The 19,198-nt window shown below is 39.5% G+C and overlaps 1 protein-coding gene across 1 annotated transcript in view; it reads left to right on the plus strand.

The window, feature by feature from the left end:
* The window catches only part of LOC128125424 (zinc finger protein 420-like), a 337,518-nt gene that overhangs the window by 127,298 nt on the left and 191,022 nt on the right, over positions 1 to 19,198 (plus strand). The window lies entirely within an intron of this gene.

Below are 19,198 nucleotides of genomic sequence, written 5' to 3' on the forward strand. Positions count from 1 at the left end.
TGGGAATATTGAGGAAAAAGAGGAGGGAAGGAAATAAGAGGGGGAATGGACACGACATGACATGCTCCAGACTCCACACAACTATAGTAATCAGTAACCCAGAGCAACTGTACTCACCTGCACAGGCCTCACTCAAGACCAACCATAGACACAATCAGTCTACTAAGGGGAGAGGCTCACAGGACCTCACCTTTACCTCTCAACTGTGGCCATGGATAGATTTTAGGAGAAGGGGAATCACTGTCTTTAGTTGTGTCTCCTCTGTGGAATCTTCTGACACATAACTACAAACCCACTGTCTTAGAGATGGCCCTGGTTAATCTTGGTGGGTCAAAAACAAAATAAATAGAAATTAACCTGAGGGAGAGAGAGACAGAGAGAGATTAGTTGGAACTATGAGAAAAGATTGTAGGGAGTTGGGGGTGAGAGTGTGCACTATAAGAAGGGTTTTAAATGTAAGGGCAAATAATAATAATCTTAATAATCCTAATGATACTTGAAATGACCACAACAGTGTGTAATTTTATTTTCTTGTCTTTATCTGGTTTGGAAACAGGGAATACTAGCTTCATAAAAAGTCTGGAAGCCTTGCTTCCTTTTTACGTCAAGGAATACTTTAAGTAACTTCAGTATCAGTTATTCTCTGAAATTCTGACATAATTCTGTGATGAATCAATCTGCTTCTGGAGTGGAGTACGTAAATTGTTGTTCACTGTTGATGCTGCTTAATTATCCATTTATTTCATGCTGATGTAATTTTGGTATGTGGTATGAATCAAGATATTCATTCACCCACTTCTTTTAGAGTTTCCAATATAATTGCCTAGAAGTGTTAAAATCAGGAAGCATCAGATATGCTTGTACACTCATGTCTACTAATTAGTCCATGCACTTAGCTTGGGTACTTCCCAAGTCATGTTGGCAAAAACTTCTACATACACAACTGCATCAGGGGGATGCAGAATAAATCTCCATAAGATTCCATCTTGGCCCAGGCAGAATGGCCATAGCCAGAATAAATAATAAATGCTGACATGAACTTGAGGAAAGGGACAGTATTGTACACTGCTTGTGTGAGTTAGAGATAGAAATGCCACTTTTGAAAACAGTCTACACTTTTCTCAATAAAGTAGACATAGAACTACCACACATATACACTGTTTGGTCATTTCTTCATAGATTGTCTCCTGATTGTTGCTTCCAATTCTCTGTGTATATCTATGCCCATCTTCATAAGCTGAGGAGGAGCCTCAAGACTTACACAAGTTTCTTTGGAGATTCTAGCTAAGAAATAGATTTGTCAGAATTCTAACGAGGACCAGGTTTCTCTGGTGTGTTCTGAGGTTTAACCTGTGCTGTCATAATTGTCACAAGTAAAAAGGCATACCAGCTCTAAAGAATGGTGAACACCTGGAAATACAAACTCAGAACTAGGGGGATCTCTCATCAAAGTACATTGTTATGAGACCATGGACATTTTTAGAGAACTGGGCTACTTGTTTCACATTGTGGTATAAGGTATTCTGTGTTGTGTGGGATGATCAGTGAAAGAAGGTCACTCCAAGAGGAATCTTAGGCTCTATCACCATAGGGAGGAACAGTTTATATGAACTAAGCCTCAAACAGTCATGCAAAGGTGTATTTATTGATAGTTACACAAAAGTTGTTTATTTGGGTGAGAAAAGTTCCTCATACCATAGCTCCTGATCTAATCTATTATAGTGGGAATTCATTCTGACAGTGACCTTGGGTGGCTGAATGGCATCTGCCCTGACTCTGCCCTTCATCTCTCTGTATAATGGGCAGAGTAAATTCCTACTACAATCTACCTGTTTTCTGAATGAAGTGTTACAGCCCTGCAACTTCAATTCTTACTGTGTGCTGTTTGCAGTGCCCAATAATTCAAGATGCTCCAGGTGTGCCAGGACAGTCTCGTAACCAAAGTCATGCAAGGGCCGTAAACCACCACCTACACCAGAAAAACAACTATAAATCACAGAAAAGAACTGCTGTTTTTCACAATGGTTTTGTTGTACTCAGAATCCCCCAAAGACTACTAAGAGACCAATTCTGATGCAAAAGCAAAGAGTTTTTGAATTGTTACGAGTTAATTTGGGACTCTCCATCCATCTGACCCAACAGAAGAGCAGGAAAGACCCCAAATAGCAATGGGGCACAGTTTATAAAGCAAGGGGGGCTTGGGGCCTACAGACTACATAGGAACAGACTCAGAATTGGTTTAGTGAGTGGCAATCATGTTAGTAACTTTTAATTGGCTAGGGTTAGTTGGGGGTTACAGTTACCATTTTTGGGCAGACCTGGACAAGTTCCAGGCTTTGTCCTTGAGCTGTCATCAGGGCTGGCTGGCCTAGCACATACTGACTGTGGGTGCTGGCTCAGTGGCTCAGGCTCTGTCCTTGACTCATGCATGTGGCTCTAAGTTGGTGAGGGGTCCCAGACAGTAAACAATTGGCTGAACCTTGATGGGTCAGAGTACATGCAGAAAGGGAGCTACTGCAAGGACTATGTTTTTTGTTCGCGGCCCTCCCAGAAACTGCTTGCTCAAGTCTCAGGAAACTGAAATTGAGGCCTGATCTCTGAGAGAGGACTGAGCAGCCTGTTATGATGTCTGTTGGGTCCTTTCAGTTTCTTCAAGGTTAAGTACTTCTAGAAAACAACATTCTTCCTAATGTTTATGCTAGATACTGGAAAACAACTTCGTTCTAATGCTTACCATAGATCCAATGATTTTCCCAGATTCCCACTACATTTTGGTACATTTTATTGTTTCCTTCCATATGCAAAAAATGATGTCACCAACTAATAGATTCTGCATATGTGCATGGATTAAACTCATTAGTGATTAAAAACATGTCCAAGTTGAATTAAGGAAAGAAATGAAAACATTTTCCCTTGGAGTCATTTAACTAAAAGTGAGTCCAGATTGAATTCTCTACTTGATACTCCCTGTGCCTTCGATTTCTGTCTGTTGCATGTGTTAGAATCTGTGTCTGCCTGAAGTCTATCTTTAGAATCTATCCCTGTGTGTCTTTCTGTTGTCTCTCTGTTTGTCTGTCCATAATAAAGAGCTTTGCTCTGTCTTTATTGAACAGCATAGAAAGCATCACATGAGGAATGAATGGGATACTTTACAGAAATCTTTAACAGAGTTTTACAAGAGACTAAGTCAGTGGCTCCAAATGACCCAAATTGATCAAGATAACAGTTTTACAAATATCACTGTACATCCATCAGTGTCGATAAAGGCATATTCATTTAGAAGGTAACTTTCAGCCTCTGTATATTATGACTTCAGCAAATGATACACATGCATTATCTGAGTCAAGGGTATGGAAAAGTACATAATGAAGATTATAGCTATGCATTAGCTTAGCTTAAAAGATGATTTTATGAGTAATGCCAGAAAAATAAGGTTTATTTTTATTGTTATCATAGAAACTTGTTAAGCATAAAAGCTGTTTCTTTCTTCTCTTTTTGAGACAGGGTTTCTCTGTGTAGGCCCTGCTGTCCTAGCTCTCCCGGTGTAAACTAGGCTGTCCTTGAACTCAGAGATTTGCTTGGCTCGGCCTCCTGAATCCTGGGGTTACAGGTGTGCTCCACAACTACCAGGCCACTATTAAGTCTTAAATGTCCTCAAGGTGCAATATTAACTTTGTTAGGACCCACCCATCATCCTGACATCATCTTACATAAAGACCCATTTAAGAGAAAACACCCCCTTCTCCTTCTCCCGCTTCTCTTTCTCTCTCTCTCCACAAGCCTCACAGACCTCCGCTTTTCTCTCTTTTCCTGTCTTTCTCTCTCTCCCTCTTTTTTCTCTTCCCTCTCCCCTCACCCTTTAATAATAAAACTTTCCACATGGATGCCATGCCTTCATTGTGTGGGTAACTTTCTTCTCTTCCCCCTTGGCCACACAGTGTGTCTCCTTGGCTCACACCCACCGAGGCCTCTCGCACACCATTTCACAGCAAACTTAGTCTGTGAGGTCCAACAAAAGTTCCAGTCTTTTAGAATGAAAGACACGTTTTCATCATATTGCATTGCCACACTTAGGGTTCTGCCAACGGGCAGGAAAAGTACCGCAGAGCACTGCTCCATGCAACGCTATTGCCATTCTCTGATGTCTGTAAATCCTAATGAATTCTCCCAATCATGAGAGCGATGGAGTCTCAGTATGTCTCCTGTCACCCGAAAAGCTTCAAGTGCTTGAACTACGTTAAAGCCAATTGAGTTGTTAGCTAGTGGTCCTATGGAAATTTCCAAACAACCCAGACTGTTGCCAAGAGAATAGGTTGTTCTCCACAAACTGACCAAAAGTCCCCATTGCTGAAGATAGGACCCACACAACTCATTGAACATGGAGAGGTCGAGCTGGTGCCTTCACAGGACCTTTGCCACCATGTTCTAGTGTTCTTGCTACAGGCAATTTGCTTTACAGGCTACCAAAAAGCAATGTTAACACTGAACCAACCACAAAGCCTTTGATCTAAAATCTGTTCTGCCTGCAAAATGTGCTAGAACAATGTGGCACAAAGCTTGTGGTAAAAAACCAACCCATGTCCACATTGACTTAGGGCACAAGCCAGGAAGCCAAATCCATACCTGATACAGTTCAGGTGACCAAGAACTAGAGACCAAATAACCAGAGACCTATGTTAAAACCATATTACTACTGGTCTAAAACAACAACAATAACAACAAAAGGACTTCTAAGGCTATTCTACAATAGTCATAAATCTGTGCCTTATTCAGGGATCATCAGAGAAGCTTCCTCCTGCAGCATATAGGAACAAATACAGAGACTCATAGCTATACCTTAAGCAGAGAAGAGAGATCTTGGGACACAGAACTCTAAATGGGTTGTCTCCCACAAATCCCACCTCTCAAAGCCCAGAGAACTTCATAGAAGAGGAGGTAGAAAGAATATAAGAGACGGATATATATGGGATGGAGGACACTAGGAAAACAAGATCTCTAAATAAACTGAGCAAAGGCCATATGAACTCACAGAGAACGAAGCAGCAAGCACAGGGCCAACATGGGGTCTTCACCAGATCTCCTGTGTTTATGTTGTAGCTTTCAGTGTGGGATTTGTATGGGACTCTTGAGTGTGTGAACCAGTGGCTCTCAAATTCTTGTGCCTTCTCTTGGGGCTCTTTTGTTGCTGTGGTTTATTTACCACATTCAACTTTGAAGTGGTAGTTTTACTTTAGCTTATTGTATTTTATTTCGTTATGTTTTGCTGTTGCCTTTTATAAGCCCATTCTTTTCTAATGAGAGACAGAAAGGGAGTTGATCTGGATGGGAGGAAGGGTGGAGAGGAACTGAGTGGAGTAGAGGGAGGAGAAACTGTAATCAGGACATATTGCCTGAGAAAACTATCTTTTTTAATAAAAGAGAAAAATAGAAAAATACTATATTTTAAAAATTGATGAAGTCCATGATGTCCTTTTAACATGAAAATACCAAAAGAAAAAGTAACTAATTCGAGTTTTTCTCAACATGGGGGTAAATAAACTTTCTTTTCTTCTAAACAGTGTTTACATTAATAAGTTCTCTGTAGACTGATTTGTGTGTCCAAAATAATTCCTAAGCAAGGCTCAATTGCATAAGACCATTCCTGAACATCTCTGAGCTGATTGTGAACATCCTATATCAGACCTGGAATTCACCCTATTTCAGCCATGTACTGGATTTTTTTCATGTAAAATGTAATCCCAAACCACAGAATTTACAAATGAAGAGGCTGAGCATTTGAGATACGGAAATTCTGGGCCATGATTGGATTAGAACACCATCCTTCCCTGACTATCAGGCAAGGATTCAGCTTGCATTACAGCTACAGCATAGGATATGGGACTTTGGAAAAGGCATTCCATACAATGTAGGGAAAAGCAGACTTTGTGGCCATTTGTGAAGTTTTTTTCCAGAATACAGGATGGAAGTGTCCTACAAAATTCTGTATTCTGCAGCCTCCAAACCAGTTCATTCTGTCTCCCCATGTGCCATATCAATGAAACCATCTGATTTGGGGCTAAAACTCTGGAACAGGGAGCCCAACAATATTTCATTCTTCAGCTGATTTTTAGCTCACTAACTACACAATTATTGATCAATGTGTCTGTTTTTTCCAACACTGTGCTAATTTTATTGCTATAGCTTTATAGTGAAAAATGCCACAATTTTTTTATTACTCAGGTTTGTTTTGACTGTCCTGAATTTTTTGTGTTTTCATATGAAGCTGAAAATTGTCTCTGTAAGATCTGTGAAGATGCCTAGCAGTAGTGGTGCATGCCTTTAATCCTGCACTCTGGAAGTGAAGCTAGGCAGTTCTCTTAGTTCAAGGCCAGACTTGTATATAAAATGAGTTCCAGGATAGCCAGGGCTACAAAGAGAAACCCTGTCTTAAAACACCAAAAGCAATATATATATATATATATATATATATATATATATATATATATATATGAAGAGTTATGTTGGGATTTTGACAGGGATATGAATCTGTTGTTTGCTTTTGTTAGGATGCTCATGTTTCTGTAGAGAGCTGTGTGAAGCTGCATTCTTGAGATGGCTCTGGTTTCCGCCCCCCGCCCTCCCGATGGCGAGTGCTCTCTATGTTAAACAACTCCTTATTTGGCTTGGCTTTAGATTTCGGCTTGCTAAGGCATATGTGCACCTATCCAGGAATCCCATGTGGCACATGATGGCTGGTGGTCTGAGACCTATATAAGGCTGGGGCGGGCTCTCCCTAGGAGAGAAGAACAAAGGAGACAGATTTTGAAAAGACCTGAATAAAACAGTTTAGAAGAAGAGCTCAGTGTTGTGTCTTCCTTGCTGGTCGAGGCGGACATGACATGCTTCCTATATTATTCCCACCAATCCATGGGCATGAGACACATTTCCATCTTTTGAAATCTTCAATTTCTTTCTTTAATGACTTAAACTTATTTTCTTTGAGTACCTTTTATTGAAATATTTTTCATAAAATATATTTTGAACATTTTATATCCTCCCAAACACTCCAAATAGTCCACAACTCCCTATGCACTAAACATTATGTTTTTCTCTCTCTTTAAAAAAATGCAAAAAAAAATACAAAACCTCAAAGATAAAAATCAAAACAAATAAACAAAAGACAAATAAGCCAGGATTAAAGTTATATGTCACCACTTTTATTTCATTTTTCATTATTTTGATCTTTATTGAATTTCTGTCATATCCCTAAATACATTCCTTATGATAGGCAAATGGTTGGCATTTCACTGAAATAATTCAGGAAGTAATTGGTGCCCTCTTTGATTTTATGGTACATTTTCATAACTATTCTTTGAATTCATTGTTTGGTATGTGATTGTGTTTACTCTCACTTAAATCCATGACTGTGGCATTTTGAGTCATCCAGCATTGCTATCCTCACATGTCTCTTGTTTCTACATTAAGATAGGCATACCTGGGAGTAGGGCACACATTGAGTTGTTTTCAGTCCCCTATCTGCCTTCAGTTGATGGTTTGGTAATGTTGAAATGGGGCCAGTTTGGGCAGGCTTGAGATTTACTTCTCTCCTCTGAAGAGCATTTGTAGGTCAGTAGCTAAATTTCAGCCCATGAGCCCTGTTCTCTGAAAATCATTCTCCTTATCACTCTGAGAACATGACAGTCACAATTGGTTTCACTCTATCTGAGTAACCTGAGCTAGCACATCAGATTAAACTGAAGGTTTTATTGACGCTAAAGCCTTTCACTTTCAAAACACAACTTGGAAGTCAAGGCAGTATTGAGCGAATACTATAAAACCAGACACATGAGAAATATACCTTAGAATTCCCAGGGAGACACAAACCCAGTATTTCATTTGCAGCACTCCTGAAAGGCAATTGTATATTACTACCAGTACCTCTTCACTCAGATAAAGAAGCCCAACAACTTATGGTTTGTTTAAAGGAGCTGTGCAAGAAGGAAGGGGACAAAAGAACATTCATCTACTGAGCAATTATGCTGTGGGATGGGGTTGTGGGCTGGAGTGAAGGCTCAGTGGTCAGTAGCATTTGATGCTCTTGAAGAGGGTGCATGTTTCATTTACAGCATCTACAGAATGAGTCAAAGCTGTCTTCATTTCCAGTAGATGTGAATCCCTCTTCTGATATTCACACTTATGCACACAAATCACTCAGGCACATAAAAGATAAAATAAATAAATTTAAGTAAACTTAGGATTATAATTCACAAAATATCTAAGGTGGGCCATTAAAATGTTAATGCATGCTTAGAGGCATTAGCAATTTATGACCTCCTGGTAAAATACTTGGACAATATTTTATAATATCACTTAATGACCTGCATGCTTTTTCTTTTTTCCAACACCTTACTTAGAATTAGCCTCAATCTTTTAACATCAGGGTCAGAGATTCAGCAGTAGAGAAGAAAACACTGTGCAGTAATCACAATGGTACCAAGAGAATATTGCTGTATACATGTCTGGAATCTTCAAATAATAAATAAAAATTGTAGCTGAAAGTCTTCCTGTGTTCCACCCAGTCTGCAGCTGCTCAGACCCAAATAAACACACACAGGCTTATATTATTTTTAAACTATGGTGATGGCAGGCTTCTTGCTAGCTAGCTCTTATATCTTAAACTAACCCATTTCTATAAATCTATACTTTGCCACATGGCTTGTGGCTTACCAGTATCTTTACATCTTGCTTCTGGCAGTGGCTAGCAGCATCTCCTCAGCTCTGTTTTCTCCTTCCTCTCTCTCTAGTTGGAATGTCCTGCTTAACTTTATTCTGCTTTGACCAAATAGCTTTATTTATCAACTGATCAGAGCAACAAATTCACAGCATATAGAACAATATCACCCATCATAGAATTCCCCATTGAAAAGAGGAAATGAAAACAAACTCATTTTCCAGAGATCTGCAAATGAAATGTTGAATTTATGTGATCCCAAATACATTTTACAGCTATGATTTCTACTGTGACAGTTCTAGGAGAGTAGAAATAGATTATTACTTGACAATCCATTTCAGGTCAGTGAGTTAGGAAGCACAAATGGACCCACTTGGCAGTGGATACAGCTGGATAGTGTAAATCAGTACCATTAGGTCAAACTCACCTGTCCACTTCCTGTGACATACTACCATGTCTTCAGATAAACAGAGCTGTTGACTATGTGGAAGACATTGGTGAAACTTTCCTATTTTTCACTTAAGTCCAAGACCATGTATCTGAAAAGTATCATAATCTGCCTGCTGGGGATGTCTTTCTGTATGCTGTGAATGTGTTGCTCTGATTGATTGATAAATAAAACGCTGATTAGGCAGTAGCCAGGTAGGAAGTATAGTATAGGTGGGATAAACAGAGAGGAGAATTCTGGGAAGCAGAAGGTTGAGTCAGGTTGATGCTGCCAGCTGTCGCCACCATGAGAAGCAAGATGTAAGGATACTGGTAAGCCATGAGTCATGTGGCAAGATATAGATTTATAGAAATGGGTTTAATTTAAGATATAAGAACTAGATAGCAAGAAGCCTGCCACGGCCATACAGTTTATAAGTAATATAAATCTCTATGTGTTTACTTGGGTCTGAGTGGCTGCAGGAGCTGAGTGGACACAGGAAAACTCCAATTACATCTGCCTGTGGTATTTCTTTCTGATCATATTCTCTGCTTCTCAAACAGGATTAGTGAAGTAGGTCTTCTTCAGAAAGGAGTTCATCTAAAAGACAGGGAGCATTGTACAGTGCAGTGTGCCACTAATTAAGTCAGAAAATCTTTTCTTATTTCATCTCATTTTATTTAATCCCTACCTCAAAATACAAGTTAGTAAATATACCCAGAAAAGAAAAGTTAATGAAAGAACTATGACAAAATGATTATCACATTTCTAGGATTTTAATTCCTTTAAAAGAAAACACACACACACACACACACACACACACACACACACACACACACACACACCACATAAATAGATACACATGCACAGACACACAGGTAGGCATACACACATTGTCATACATACCCAGACACATTTCTATATACAGACACAATCACTCACAAATAATTACACACAGACACATATAGACTGACAGTTGCTCATATACAAATACATACGGGGACACACACAGACAACAAGACTCAAAAACAGAAACTTTAATTCATACATATATGCATTTTTGCACAGACACAAACTTATGCAGACAACACATATGCACAGTACCACATGTTGCTTAAATTCTAATTGGTTTTAATATTAAAAACCTGGAGTCAGATATAGGGGTAAATGCTGAAAGATCAGAGAGGTAGAGCAACCTGCCACTACTTCTTACATCTACAAAATCCTCAGCTGAAAGAGAGCAAGCTCCTCTGTCCACCCTGCCTTATCACTTCCTGGCTGTCTGTACAGACTTCTAGACCTCTATGGTTAACGAATGGCTAGCTCCTTTTTCTGATTTTAAGGCAAGCTTTATTTGTTAGAGCACAAATAAAATATTACATTTCCCCCTTTTTGTGTAAAATAACAAAAGATTATAACTACTATAAGTAAACTATATACAATAAGTACAATAACTAAATATAAGGCAATAAATACATCAACAATATCTAGTCCATTTGCATTTGACAAATTCAGAGAAAACATTCCATTATCTATCATATCTTGGTGAATCCAGAGGGTCGTACCTAATTCACCCTCTATCCTAATTTTCATTCTCAAAACTATTTTAAGGTCTCTTAACCCTATACACTTTACATCTCTTTAGTGAATTTCTTTTCTGCATCTGGTAACAAGGAAAACTATAACTATAAAGTCTTCAACTACATCAGAGACCTGAGTAGGAAGTAATGTTGCCTGAGTAAGCAGGAAATGCAAGTATGTGACTTCCAAAAATGTAAGAGATGACAGAAACAACTGGCTGCCTGGACAATCACCCAAGGTTCTTCTGCAACATTGAGGCATCCATCTTTGATCTACAGGCCTAGCAAATCTGACAGACTTTTCTGTGAAGCAGGATTTTCTGAAGGGCTGTCCTACCTTGTCTTGACAAAGTTAAGAAGTCCTTTCTTTTATGTCCTGCTTGGCCCATTTGTACAGCATGACGTCAGCAGTCAAGGTTATGGCAGTTTCTTGCCCAGTGGCTAATTTTTGTCACAAAGAAAGTAAACTCCATATGTAGTTTCTTCAATGCTTGTTGTGATATTTTGTTTGTACTAATTAACAAATAAAATTTGCCTGAAGATCAGAGGACAGAGTCAGCCACTAGATTAAACAGAGCCCAGGCAGTGTTGGAAAACATCATTATTCCTAGCACTTGTGTGGCAGAGATGGGTCTAGATCTCTGTGAGTTTAAAGCCACCCTGGACTATATGAAATTAATCCAGTTTAAAAGAGAAATAGAGCTAGGCAGTGGTGGCACACATCTTTAATTCCAGTACTTGAGAGTCACATGCCTTTAAGCCCAGTATTAGGAAGGTTGAGACAGGAAGTGATATGGCTGGGCAGAGAAAGGAATGTAAGGCATGAAAAGACAGGAGTTCGGTGGCTTCCTGGCTGAGGACTCAGAGGCATTCAGTCTGAGGATTCATGGAGACAAGGTCTTCTCTTTTCAATTGAGGAGTTGGCAAGATGAGAAGTGGCTGTAGCTTGTTTTCTCTGATTTTCATCATTTATTCCAATATCTGGCTCTGAGTTTTTATTACAAGACCAATTAGAACTTGTGCAACAGATGTCCATCATCTTCTCTGAAGTAGATTGGTGCTGCCAGGAGCAGACATGTCTCATTGTCAAAAAAAAAAAAAAAAACCTATGGGGGAAAAAATCCAGGCAGTGGTGGTGCACACCTTTAATCCCAGCACTCGGGAGGCAGAGTCAGGTGGATCTCTGTGAGTTCAAGGCCAGCCTGGTCTACAAAGTGAGATCCAGGATAGGCAACAAAACCACATAGAGAAACCCTGTCTCGAAAAACCAAATTAATTAATTAATTAGTTAATTAATTAATCTATGCTATTAAAACATTTTAAATGTCATATTCTGTAGATCTCTGAAGTATTTGAGATGCCCTGTCAATCTAAAATTTATTTCTGTTTGATCCTGAAAACATACCTAACATGACAAGTTTGATTGTAATAGGGGACTAATAATTAACCTGCATTTTTTTATTGTCCTAAATAGTTGGTGTGGTTGACACATCTCTGTGGAAAGAAGACTCAGAAGCATCTTAAGAATGAGTCTAGCCTTTCACGGCTGTAGGTGGGATCCAGCCTCAAAGGACTGAAGCATTTTCTCTTTGCCTAGGGCAGTTTTATTACTCTCTATTTACAGTTTAGCCAGTTAATTTCTGTACCTTCAAAGCAACCTGATAGGAGCTCCCAAAGATAAAATACCAAGTGCAAATTACTTGATTTCTTAGGTACCACAGTTTTCTGGAATTCCTGAACCAAGTTTTGCATAGGCCTTTGATCCTTGTACCGTTATCAGATAAATTAAGGGTGATTGTGTGAAAACAGGATTTCTTTCTGTAACCTTATGATCCAATCTTGAAACAACTTCACTGTTAATTTCTTCTGTCTGAATTTGAATTTCTCTATAATTCATTTTAACAGGTTTAACAGGTTTTTCTAAAACTTTTATCCTGGCACTTAAATTGGCTATCTTTTTAAATAGTAATATAAGGATAAGGAAAGTAATAATGTGCATAATTCGATCAACATTAATCTTCTCATATAGTTGTTCCATTGTCAGACTGCCTAAAATTTCAAACAAAGCCCAATTTTCTTCCAATGTACACAGAAAACCCATTTTTTTAATGTGGAAAAAAATTCTCTTTAAAATATCTGATATCTTAATTGACTTACCAAGTCTGCGTAGAACTGTAGAAATCGGAAGGAATTTCAAAACAGCTACCTAGTGTCTGAGGTGTGAATTCAAAGAGAGAGAGAGAGAGAGAGAGAGCAAAAAAGCATAGCCACAAGTTCTGGCTAAAATCTTAAATCCAGCCACGTGTTCCCGCTTGAGCTGAGTCGAGCCTGTGCTCCAGCTTCCTTAAGCTTCTACCACGTGCACTGGTGTTTCAAAGCTGCGTATAGCTACTGCAATTAGTGGTAGCTCCGGCAGGGCAGGCCTGAGTTGTTTGTAGCACCGGCGTTAAGCAAGTAGCTCCAGCTGTGGTAACGGCTCGTAGCTAACGGTCAGTTGGGCCTGAGATCTAAGCTGAACTGGGCGCGAGCTAGGGAGCCAGGCCGCCCAGGCGGGAAACCAGACCTGCTGCCAAGCCAAGCCAAGCGGTTTTTAATGAATTCTTGCCACGCTGGGTGCCAAATGTAGATGAACGGTCTTGTTAAATAAGAAACAAGAGCCAATGCAGAGATGAAAGCCCAAGAGGTCAGAGTTAAAAACCTTACCCTTCACTGCTGCTGTTATACTCTTCAGCCAAGAGACCTACTTCTTGTCTGTTTGTCTTTTTTATAGACTTTCTATTCTGCCTTCTCATTGGTTGTAAACCCAACCACATGACCTCCTCATCACTGCCCATCTATACAGACCTCCAGGTCTTCTATGGTTGGTATTGAGATTAAAGGCGTGTGTCTCCATGCTGGCTGTATCCTTGACCACACAGAGATTCACCTAGCTCTGCCTCCCAAGAGCTGGGATTAAAGGTGTGCACCACCAATGCCCAGTTTCTGTTATGGCTTGCTATTAGCTCTGACCCCCAGGCAACTTTATTTAGTAACATACAAATAAAATCACATTTCAGTACAAACAAAATATCACCATATGTAGTGGCCCCTTTATGGTTGGCCGCAAACTTCTTACAGCTGCAGCTGCAGTCGAATGCAAATTAACTGATTGGTTTCACTACGTGTGACTTATCATTTCTTCAAAGAATGACTGTGTTCCTGAGATTTGGCATTGCAACCTTTTCTATTGCTAACAAGTTGTTAATAGGTATACATATATATATATGGTTGGAAATTTGTAATAGAACAATAAAGAGCACACAAAATGAAGAACATTTGCCCGTGTGTGTAAAGTTACAGAACACTTTTCATTCCCTTGCTCCTGAGAGACATTTCTCCCAAGGAACCCAGAGTAGCAGCCGAGAGCGGGACTCTCAACCTCTGCAACATGCATTCTTAGTTCCTTATTCTACATGTCCTTAAGTTCCTTAAGCATAGTGTTAACTCCCCAGACTTGGATTACTAATTTCTGGAAAGAGAGGACAACTTGGAAGGGAGAGAGAGAGATGGTTTACCTGTCCTGAATTCCTTGTCCCTTATCTTACTTCACTTGCCTCAATAATTCTTCCCATTCCCTTCATTTTAAGTTTTTTATGTGTATTTTTGTCTGTATGTTTATGCACCACATGCATGCCTGGTCCACCTGGAGGTCATAAAAAGGAATTGGAGACCTAGATCTGAAGTCACAAGCAGCTATGAGCCACCATAAGGGTACTGTGAAATGAACCTAGATCCTTGGTTAAAAGCCACAAGTACTCTTAGCCACTGAGCAATCTCTCCAGCATGGCCCCATTCCCTTTTTGCAGAACAATTTGCATGTTCCAATGTTGATTCCATCCTCCAGGAAGCTTTCCCCATTTCCACTCTGTAGCCTTATTTTATGGGAAGTATATAAGGGATGGTTGTCAGCCTTCCCTGTGTGTTCTATTCTTTCTGCTGATTACAGAGATACATAGGTTGGTGCTTCCATTGTAGATACAGAAGGCAGGCAGATTGTGTTTGTGGACAAAGGCTTCAACAATTGCTAACAGGACTAGTGAGGTAGATGGGTCAAAAGCACTGGCCTAGTATGTGTGGTTCCCTGGAGTTGACCCCCAGGACTGAAGAAGAAACCATTAGTAACATTAAAAACCAAGGTAGCAGGTCGCAGTATGTTAGGCTAGTCACTGTAAAACCAAGATTGCACTGAACTCAGATTCATTGCTAAAGCCAGATAAATAAAATATACTTCTTTTTCTCTTTGTACATGTTACTCATTGAGTGATAACATCACCATAGACGGTTCTATTGGGCTCATTATAAAATCATTTATTTATTTTTATTTTGTGTGTTTGGGTGTTTTATCTACACATATGTCTTTGGATCATCCATATGCAGTACTCAGATATCAGAAGAGATCAACAGATCCCCTGGACTGGATTTAGAGATGGTTGTGAGCTGTCATGTGGGTTCTGGGAATAGAACCTGTATCCTCTGAAAGAGCAGCCACTACTTTAATCACTGAGCCAACTCTCCAGGTCTTAGATTTTGTTTTTTCCTAAGGCAGGGTCTCACTGACTATCCCTGGCTTGCCTGGAACTCACTATGTATGCCAAGCTGGTCTTGACTCACAGAGATTCATTTGCCTCTGCCTCCAGACTTGAACCACCACTCCTAGAATTCACCAGACATTTTAAAATGTAAAAATAAGTGTGGAAAATGTAAACAGAATCTACTGTCTTTACTGTCAAAAGGTGAAATAAGACACAATTCCACTTCAAAAAATGTAAAGAAGCTACTTGGGAGAATTTCACATTTCTCCAGGGTCAACAACAGTTTTGAGGTCAAAATGTTCAATAAGGGTTTCATTTGCTGCTCAAAATTGTGCTCAGGTTGTCAACTGTGCTGCTTTAACTTAAACATTGTCATAAGTATATGAGGTGAGCTCTAACCACTCATACACTACCCTCTTTCCTTTTAGGAATGAAGTCCTAGTGGGACCCTTGGTGAATGTGTTTGCATGTTGGACTTGGCACAGCTATGCTTGCTCCCACAGATTTTTTTTTTTTAACCTTGCCATTATTTTGAGACATGCAGACCCATTTCTAACATAAAAACAGCTTATTTTAAGTTCTGTTTAATGTCTTCCTTGGCTTTAGTGTCATGTTATGCTCACCTTCTATAGTGTCACATGTTTGCATATGAACATGCTAATAATTACCAGTTTTCATTACTCACTTAATTCTAGTTCCAGGGGATTTAATATATGGTAAGGATTTCTCAAGCCTGTCCCACATGATGCTTTCTATGGTATTCAATAAAGACAGAGCAAAATACTTTGTTATGAATAGACAGACATATACATAGTACACAGGCACACAAGGGTAGATTCACAAGACAGCCTTCAGGCAAGCACAGATTAAAACTCATGGAACAGACAACCAAAGGATGGAAGGGACAGGGAGCTTCAAGTAGAGGATTCACACCAATTTGTCTAAAAGAGATAATGCAAATCCTCTCCCAGATTATTCTTCTGTAAATATACTGGCAACTATATGATAAATCAAAAGAATCCTTTTCTTTTAATATGATCTCATATGATCTAAAGTTTACTGAAAGAGGTTGAGGTATGCACAACTGTGTACCTGATGCATTTCATTCAGCCTTGCCTCATGCTTGTTGCCACCATAGACACGGAGTGTATATAAGTGGCTACAAAATGAAGAAAACAATATAGTGTAAGGGGTACAAAATGAGAGGTTTTCACTTTGCACAAGTTTACAATTTAAAATGATCCTGAAAATCTGTGGTGAATTAGGATAATGATCTACAGGTAATCAAGCAGAAGGGCTTCAATCCATCAAACACCTGAAATCTGAATCCTCAGTCTGTCCAGCTAGATGTAATTTCATGTTTCAACAAAATCCACTTCTGAGAACACCAAAATATTCTCAAACAATATTTTCCCATGAATGACTCTTTTCTATTGAAATCTGAAGAAATTACACAATGATATGGATTTGTTCAGTGTAACATACTACCTTTCCTAAGGTCCAAAATTTCTGAGTCTTTCTAGTTTTAGTATCAATATTCTAATATAATGCTTTGGAGTTAAGACTAAATAATTTTCATATATTCTCAGCATTTCAAATTGATTTTCCAGCACACTTTTGAGGATTTCTAAGGTGTCTATGAATGTGTACAATTTGTCTTTTTTATAGATTATCTCTTTAAAGCTTCATAGTTTCAAGATGTATGGATGAAATAACACATGAAATCAAGCTGAAAATATGTCCTCAGCAAAGCAATTTATTGAGTTTTGTTTCATGATGAATATTCTGGGATGTCTTCAATATTAGCATCGTGTAAAGGATTTAACAAAATGAGTTTAAAGTCACTTCCTGGAATTTACAAAGCAGGGTGACAATGTACAGCAGGACATAAGGACATCACAATGGTCTGTAGTATTTGCTCATGGTTAGCATTTTTCTGAGGGTGGTTGGAGTTTGGTTGAAACATGGGGAATTAGTGTGAGTTCATGGAATTAGTGAGTTCATGCATGGAAACATCCTCGTTTACATGATATTTGTCACTAACAGTTTTGTAGCTGAATTTTCATTTCTTTTGCAAACCTGTCTATCACCATCCCTCCTTGAATGCAAGAGAACAGCCTTCTGAGGTTCCCAAGCCCTCTACATTCTGTTTGTGTAGAGCCCTTTTTACTTACCTAAGCACTATCATGGCAGTATAGTTGTGCTCAAGTGCCTCCACTCTAACACAGTGGTTCCAAGTTCCTAATGCCGCAACCACTTTTATATAATTCCATTTGCTTATATATGGGCATATCTGCATGTGGGCCGACCTGCCTGGAAATTGATGGAGGAACAATGTCTCGGTTCCTAAGACATCAGAAATATATGTTTTCCTATGGTCACAGTCACCTTTGAGAAAGGGTAGTTGACACAAAAAGGAGTTGCAACCCTCATGTTGAGAACAGACGTTCTAATATCAATTTCCTCTTTACATGTTTGAAGGAATAATTAATAGGTTCAGTGTGGTGATATTGTGTTCCCCAATATATTATACACCCTAATAAACCTATCTGGGGTCAGAGAACAGAACAGCCCCTAGATATAAAGGCCAGGATGTAGCAAGAATCTTAACAGGTCTTAATAAAAACAAACCTGAGGCCAGTTATTGGGGCAAATGATGGAAGATCAGAGAAGCAGAACAAGTCACAGCTTCCTTACCTCGACAATTCCTCAGCTGATCCTGTTTCCTGAGACTGGAAGCCTCTGAGTCCCTATCCAAATTAATGTCAGCTGAACTGTTGCTCCAAAGCCTGAAAGCTTAACCAGCTAAAAGCTTCTAGTTTCTGGTCCTCATGCCTTATATACCTTTCTGCTTTCTGCCATCACTCCCTGGGATTAAAGGCTCACTTTCTGGGATTAAAGGCGTGAGTCACCATGCTTGGCTGTATCCTTGAACACACAGAGATCCAGGTAGATCTCTGTCTCTGGAATGCTAGGATTAAAGGAGTGTGCTACCACTGCCTATCCTCTATGTTTAATATTGTGGCTGTTCTGTTCTCTGACCCCAGATAAGTTTATTAGCGTGCACAGTATTTCGGGGAACACAATACCACACCAGAAAAAGTTGGCACACACATCTTTAATCCTAGCATTCCAGAGGCAGAGATCCATCCGGATCTGTGATTTCAAGGCCACACTGGAAACTGAGCCAGGCATGGTGGCATATGCCTTTAATCCCAGGAAGTGATGGCAGGAAGCAGAAAGGTATATAAGGCATGAGGACCAGGAACTAGAGCCTGGTTAAGTTTTTAGGCTGTTAGCAGCAGTTCAGCTAAGATCTGTTTGGATGAGGACACAGAGGCTTCCAGTTCGAGGAAACAAGATCAGCTGAGGAATTGGCAAGGTGAGGTTAGCTGTGGCTTGTTCTGTTTCTCTGATCTTTCAGCGTTCACCCCAATACCGGGCTCTGGGTTTGTTTTTATTAATAAGACCTTTTAAGATTTGTGTTACAGTTCAGCACATGTTTTATGAAAACTATTCCTGGAGAGATGCAACATATATATGCACTTGTTCACCCCAACTGTGTAGCCGTAAGGTTTCTCTGATTCTGTCCAGCCCAGTGGTCCCGGAGCCACTTATAAAATAATCACTCAGAGTCTTAATATTATTTACAAACTGTTTGGTCTGTGGCTCAGGCTTCGTGGTAGCTAGCTCTTATATCTTAAATTCACTCATTTCTAATAATCTAAAAGTTGCCACGTAGCCATGGCTTACTGGTATTTTCACACCTTACTTCTACTGCTGGTGGTTCACAGCATCTCCTTCCTCTCCTTTCTCCTCTCCTAATATCGCTCTTGGATTTTTCCACCTGGCTCCATCCTGCCCTGCCATAAGCCAATGCAGCTTTACTTATCAATCAATCAGAGCAACA

The sequence above is a fragment of the Peromyscus californicus genome, unplaced genomic scaffold (genome assembly GCF_007827085.1).
Source record: "Peromyscus californicus insignis strain IS unplaced genomic scaffold, ASM782708v3 Scaffold_4__1_contigs__length_199733344, whole genome shotgun sequence".
NCBI classification, from domain to species: Eukaryota; Metazoa; Chordata; class Mammalia; order Rodentia; family Cricetidae; genus Peromyscus; species Peromyscus californicus.